We start from the raw sequence: 7,299 nt of genomic DNA, 5'->3' as shown, positions 1-7,299 counted from the left end.
ACACTCACTCTCTCACACTCACTCACTCTCTCACACTCACTCACATATTCACACTCACTCACTCTCACTCTCTCTCTCTCTTGCTCATTCGTTACAACCGACTTTGTCGCTCGCTCTCTCGTTCTCTCGTCAATGTTAATACAGCGTTTTCATACAACGAGCCCGCGTGTGTGTGTGCTTGTGTGTGTGTGTGCTTGTGTGCTTGTGTGTGTGTGCTTGTGTGTGTGTGCTTGTGTGTGTGTGTGTGCTTGTGTGTGTGTGCGTGTCTGTGTGTGTGTGTGTGCTTGTGTGTGTGTGTGCTTGTGTGTGTGTGTGTGTGCTTGTGTGTGTGTGCGTGTCTGTGTGTGTGTGCTTGTGCTTGCATGCGTGTGTGTGCTTGCGTGTGTGTGCGTGGAGATCAGCTCAATAACAATATTTCTGTGCAGCCCATGGGCTTGTAATTACCAACACGCTGTTCCAGCATCAGCGCATCCACACAACATCATGGATGCACGCCGGGTCCAAGCAAGAACATCTGCTGGACTACATAGTGACGGACCAGCGGATGCGAGCCCATGTCCTTGACACCAGGACCTACCGTGGAGCTGATCTGCCCTCTGACCATCGACTAGTCATCTGTAAGATGCGCCTGCCATTCTTCCACTCCGGTGGTGGGTGTACACCCAGGACCCCATTCCAACCTAAAGTGGGCTGGTCTCAGCTAGCTGATGAAAGTTTCAAACGAGAATTTCATCACCGCTTGCGGCTGGAGTTGGCATCGTCCCCCACTCCTCCTGATGTCGAGGGTAAATGGGCGAGGTTTAGGACTGTGGCTCATGCAGCTGCAATGGCTGCTTTGGGTACGCGGTCCAGACCTCCCCAAAGACCCTGGCTGACAGAGGAGGTGTTTTGGCTGGCTCAGAAAAAGCGACAGGCCCACTGTCATCGGCTACAGAATCTCACGACAGAATGAGGAGGCTTACCGCAGCCTTCGCTCGGAGGTTCGGAGAGCCGTGAGGCGCTGCAAGGATGGGTGGTGGTCGCGGGTTGCTGAGGAGATGGAGTCTGCCTCAGTGGCCCGCGATCACAAATCTCTATTTAACTCCATCAAAAAAGTAACCTGCAGCACCACACCTATTACCATCATTAGGGGAAAGAACGGTGATCCAATCTCCGACCCCCAGGAACAGGTTTGCAGATTTGCTGAGCATTTCTGAAGTCCTGGGGGAGGGGAAACCCCTCAGCCAGGAAAACATCGTGGCACAAAGTGGGGATGACCCTGCTGAGGCTGCGGTGCCTCAAATATTGGAAGAAGTCACCCCCTGTGAGTGTCTGGCTGAGGTGCCATCTGTTGAGGAAGTACAGTGAGGGAAAAAAAGTATTTGATCCCCTGCTGATTTTGTACGTTTGCCCACTGACAAAAAAATGATCAGTCTATAATTTTAATGGTAGGTTTATTTGAACAGTGAGAGACAGAATAACAACAAAAAAATCCAGAAAAACGCATGTCAAAAATGTTATAAATTGATTTGCATTTTAATGCGGGAAATAAGTATTTGACCCCTCTGCAAAACATGACTTAGTACTTGGTGGCAAAACCCTTGTTGGCAATCACAGAGGTCAGACGTTTCTTGTAGTTGGCCACCAGCTTTGCACACATCTCAGGAGGGATTTTGTCCCACTCCTCTTTGCAGATCTTCTCCAAGTCATTGAAGTTTCGAGGCCGACGTTTGGCAACTCGATCCTTCAGCTCCCTGTTGTTTGTGTCGGTTATGAACATTTCGATGAGAATAATAAACATTAAATGAAATTTGGAAAATTGCGTAATGATCCGAAGTTATGTAAATTGATGTCATTATGTGCATAAATTATGCTAATTCGAGAGGCAAATTGTGATAATTTATGCGAGTGGGTGTGATTATGCTAATGCAAGCCGTTATGATAATTCGGCCCCGCCTCGCTGACGAGGGCCGGGTTATCAATCGGAATAAGACAATCGTATGAAGTTATGCCGGTGTGATGCGGGCATGCCAGAGTAAGCTCCGCTTTGTTGTTTAGGTCCGTATCAACGCTCGGCCATACAATTATTCTCGCTCTAACATTTACCGAGTCTATTAAAGTGTGTTCATGTCGGGTCGGATCTCAACGCACAGTACAGTTCTTGTCGATAAGATTATTACGCCTGACACAGGAAGGAAACGCACCAAACTGCTGTGTTCAAGCAATTTATTCTACGTGCAACCTTAACTCTTAATACAATATGCGGACTCTGAATCTTGGCATTATCAACACAGTACCGACGCAGTAGCCAGCAACGATGGCGTTGTTTCACTTTGGCAACTGCACACGTGATTAATTCCACCACGTAACGCGAGCTCAGTTGGTGAGAGAGAGAGAGAGAGAATCGTTAAAACAAACGCATGCACGCTCTTCTACACAAACACCTTAACAATCTAATATGCAAATTCTTGTTCTTGAAATTGCCCACAAGGTACTGCAGGAGAAGTTCCACTCGTGGATCCGTCTCTTCAAGGATCACGTTTTGTTAACGGGGTGACAGAGCAATGGATTATTCCTCAGAGTGCGCGAGCATACACGGCGATAGGAGCAAAAAGTCCTCGGAAAATGCATGCAACGATATTCATACGAGGAGCACCGAAGAAGCACGTCCCAAGGGGCAAGAGAAGTTATCAATCAATTCATTGGCAAGACTATGCCGTGAAAAATAAAACGGGGGAAAAAATAAAAACGTACGACTGAGTTGCTTCTAAATGACCTTATCCACGCAACTCAATGGCAGCGATGTTCTTCATGACCAGCTGATATTCAACGCGCCGCCTTGGAATGGCAACCCTTCTTGAAAGACGAAGATAACTTTTAGGAACAATCGTATTTGTCCCGATATGCGTGTCGTGTCGTGTGTCTTCTTTTGCCACTCGTTCAATCCTTTTGCGTAAAGCAGACGCAGAGGTTGGGCATCCCTTGTATCAAAAAAGTGTTAGTTCCCTGCGGAGCGGTGTGAGGGTGCGTGTATCATTACGGACAGCTTGGCACTCCCTCTTTCACACGGGCGGCTGGACGGGCTCTTTCCGCTGCTGGATGAGCCCAGGTCGCAGGCGCTCTCCGCCGCCCCGTTTGCTCGGTGTAGAGATAAAAGTGTCTGAGCGACGTTTCTTCTGTCAGCTCTGAACTCGCACTCGGTGACGCCTCGCTCCCCCCCGCCAGTCTCGCCATCCTCGGTTGATCGCGGGCCACCCTTGGGGCCAGCCGCTCTGCGCCCTCTTCGGCAGCTCCCGAGCTGACTGGCTTGTTCAACTCGCTGTGCCTTGTTGAACTGCTCTGTCGAGATGCTGGTTGAGCTGTGTTGCATTCTAAACAAAATCTCCACTCTGCGCAGTTGGGGGTGGGTGGGAGCGTTGGCCTGTGTGTGTGTGTGCGTCCGTGTCTGTGTGTGTGTGTGTGTCATCCCTTTGTGGGGAGCGGTAGTGTAGCGGTTAGCGCTACGCTGCGCTATGAACCTGGCGACCCGGGTTCGATTCCCGCTCACGGCCAACACCGGTGACGATTATCTGAACCGGTCCCGGGCCTCCCCTAGGTCGACTCAGCCTCAAATGAGTACCTGGTGCGGTGTGTAAACATCGCCACTAGGGAGACAAAGGCGGTCGGGCGTGGTGCTGGCCACCCACCCCCTCGTGTACCGTTCCGGCCTTCATAGGTGCTCGCTAACAGCACTTGCCCCTACAGTCTGTTAAGGCTACACGGGGGATCTTTGTGAGTCATCCCATCAAGACATCTGCGTCCCTCCACTGATCACCGTCCCCTCCCCAAGGTTTCCCTTCATCCGTGGGGTACGGATGGCTCCCTCTTTGCAACAACAAGCGATGTCCTCGCTCTGGTGTTAAATTCCCGTTCTCGTGCGCTGCGGGAAGACAAAGGCGGCCGGGAGGCTCTCTTCCCCTCTTTCTCTGGCCTCGCAATCCTGACCCGTCTGCCTCGCCTCGCCTGGACAACCCCTGATTCAACGCTGCACAAATATTTCCTTTGATTAATGTTTCCAAGATTTGTGATTCAACAGTTCATCATTGGACGTTCCCTCCGATGTCCCGAAGGGGTTTAGTCCTTTGCTCGCACAGTCCGCGCACAGGGATACATGCCTTCCGCTCTGGAGGTCAGAGATACGCCTTTGCCCTCACTTCCTTGACTGCCCGAATTCACATCCCTTGGCCTTGTAAGGTTATGTAACGGCGCGGTGTGGTGAAGGGACGAGACTGTCTGGAGGACAGCGCTGGAGCGAACACAGCCAAGCTCAGATCGCGACCTTTAAGCTGTGTTGCTTCTCACGCAGCTTAAAGGTCGCGATCTGAGCGTGGCTGTGTTCGCTCCAGCGCTGTCCTCCAGACAGTCTCGTCCCTTCACCTGATGAAGGCCGCTTGTGTTGTGGCCCGAAACGTCGTGAGAACATTATTGCATCATTTTATTTCATCAATTTATTATTTTATTCTCATTCTACGTGGGTGGTGACTTTACCGAAAGAGCCAAAGAAGATGAATCCTTGCAGTCACGAAAGCTTTAAATCGAAAGGTGCACAATGTCCATGTTCACACTATGTATGCGAAGCAACACACCGCCATGTGGATTGCAGCCTGTCCCCAGTAAAGTGTGTGGACTCCCTCTGATGCTGACTCATTGTTGGCAAGCTCTACGTTTTTAACGTTACCCCAAGAGCAATGAAGGGGGGAAATTGTTTGAATCTGTGTGCTTGTGTAGGGGTGCTATGGGGAATCAACACATGGCACGGGAAGGTGTGGTTCACCCACACCTTGGTGGCTACAACAACGTCCGCTAAGGCTCCAGTGAGTATAAAGTGCGGGGAGCCAGGGAGCTCGGGGCAGAGTGTTGAGCCCGAGGCTGAAGCAACCGGTGAAGAAAGAAGGCCGGCTACGTGAGACCCTGGGACTCCTGTGACCGCTGCCCTTTGCAGGGCCGGCACAGCAAGCCAGTGGTGCGGCCCCAGAGCCCCAGAGTCAGAGTCCTTCTAAGGGCCGGTCTGGTCGGCAGGGTGCCGAGATCTGTGCCTAACCTCCCTTAGAGCCCTACCAGGAGGAACTGGGAGCCTAGAGCTTAGGCTAGAGAGCCTGGGTGTGTTCCTGAGTTATACGGGTGGAGGGGCCGCTACCCCTTCTAGTGTAACCCTTGTTAAGGTTTAAATAAATAGTGCTGCTTCTATTCTGCCGTCTCCGTGTCCTGGAACCCACTGCACTTGCGTCCTATGTCTGCGGCTGACGGAAGTGTGGGCGAACTATCGGCCTGGAATTTCCCCTCCCCTCTTGGTGACCTATGCGGCTGTGTTGAATCAAATTGGCTGTTTGTTTCGATTGAAAGCTTTGGTGACTGCAAGGGTTCACCTTCTTGGTCCTTTCGGTAAGGTCACCACGTAGAATGAGAATAAAAACGACAGAACAAAATAAGACGATGAAATTCTCACGACGTTTCGGCCACAACACAAGTAGCCTTCTTCAGGTGAAGGAACAGGTGAAGGAACACCTGAAGAAGGCTACTTGTGTTGTGGCCGAAACGTCGTGAGAATTTCATTGTCTTATTTAGTTTTATTGTTTTATTCTCATTCTACGTGGTGACCTTACCGAAAGGACCAAGAAGATAGGTCGTTTGTCTGTTGGCAAGCTGGAGATTTTTCAGATAGTAGCGAACCCCTCTTTGCCCCGGAGTTTATTATTTATTCATTCATTCCAATGGCCTTTTTTACGATCTCCATCTGCTGTTTACTGGGATGAGGTAGCACGCCGGTTCGAGGGTGCTATTATTTATTTATCGACTATGAAACAAAAAATATCGGCAAAATATTGTTATTCTTCTTTGGTTCTTTCGGTAAAGTCACCACGTAGAATGAGGATAAAATAATAAATTGATAAAATAAAATGACACAATAATATTCTCACGACTTTTCGGCCACAACACAAGCGGCCTTCATCAGGTGAAGGGACGAGACTGTCTGGTAGGACAGCGCTGGAGTGAAGAAAGCTAAAGGTCGTGATCTGAGCGTGGCTTTTTTCACTCCAGCGCTGTCCTCCAGACAGTCTCGTCCCTTCACCTGATGAAGGCCGCTTGTGTTGTGGCCGAAACGTCGTGAGAATATTATTGTGTTATTTTATTTTATCAATTTATTATTTTATTCTCATTCTACGTGACTTTACCGAAAGAACCAAAGAAGATGAATCCTTGCAGTCACGAAAGCTTTAAATCGAAATATTGTTATTGATATTAATTGTGGAAAAAGGGCCGTATGCAACAGATTTTCTATGGGATTAAGGTCTGGAGACTGGCTAGGCCACTCCAGGACCTTAATGTGCTTCTTCTTTGAGCCACTCCTTTGTTGCCTTGGCCGTGTGTTTTGGGTCATTGTCACGCTGGAATACCCATCCACGACCCATTTTCAATGCCCTGGCTGAGGGAAGGAGGTTCTCACCCAAGATTTGACGGTAGATGGCCCCGTCCATCGTCCCTTTGATGCGGTGAAGTTGACCTGTCCCCTTAGCAGAAAAACACCCCCAAAGCATGTTTCCACCTCCATGTTTGACAGTGGGGATGGTGTTCTTGGGGTCATAGGCAGCATTCCTCCTCCAAACACGGCGAGTTGAGTTGATGCCAAAGAGCTCCATTTTGGTCTCATCTGACCACAACACTTTCACCCAGTTGTCCTCTGAATCATTCAGATGTTCATTGGCAAACTTCAGACGGGCATGTATACGTGCTTTCTTGAGCAGGGGGACCTTGCGGGTGCTGCAGGATTTCAGTCCTTCACGGCGTAGTGTGTTACCAATTGTTTTCTTGGTGACTATGGTCCCAGCTGCCTTGAGATCATTGACAAGATTTTCCCGTGTAGCTCTGGACTGATTCCTCACCATTCTCATGATCATTGCAACTCCACGAGGTGAGATCTTGCATGGAGCCCCAGGCCGAGGGAGATTGACAGTTCTTTTGTGTTTCTTCAAATTGCGAATAATCGCACCAACTGTTGTCACCTTCTCACCAAGCTGATTGGCAATGGTCTTGTAGCCCATTCCAGCCTTGTGTAGTCTACAATCTTGTCCCTGACATCTTTGGAGAGCTCTTTGGTCTTGGCCATGGAGGAGAGTTTGGAATCTGATTGATTGCTTGTGTCTGTGGACAGGTGTCTTTTATACAGGTAACAGGCTGAGATTAGAAGCACTCCCTTTAAGAGTGTGCTCCTAATCTCAGCTCGTTACCTGTATTAAAGACACCTGGGAGCCAGAAATCTTTCTAATTGAGAGGGGGTCAAAT

This window comes from Petromyzon marinus, chromosome 69 (assembly GCF_048934315.1).
Source record: "Petromyzon marinus isolate PM22_M1 ecotype Great Lakes invasive population chromosome 69, UKy_Petmar_22M1.pri1.0, whole genome shotgun sequence".
Taxonomy (NCBI): domain Eukaryota; kingdom Metazoa; phylum Chordata; class Hyperoartia; order Petromyzontiformes; family Petromyzontidae; genus Petromyzon; species Petromyzon marinus.
This window is presented reverse-complemented; position numbering follows the sequence as displayed.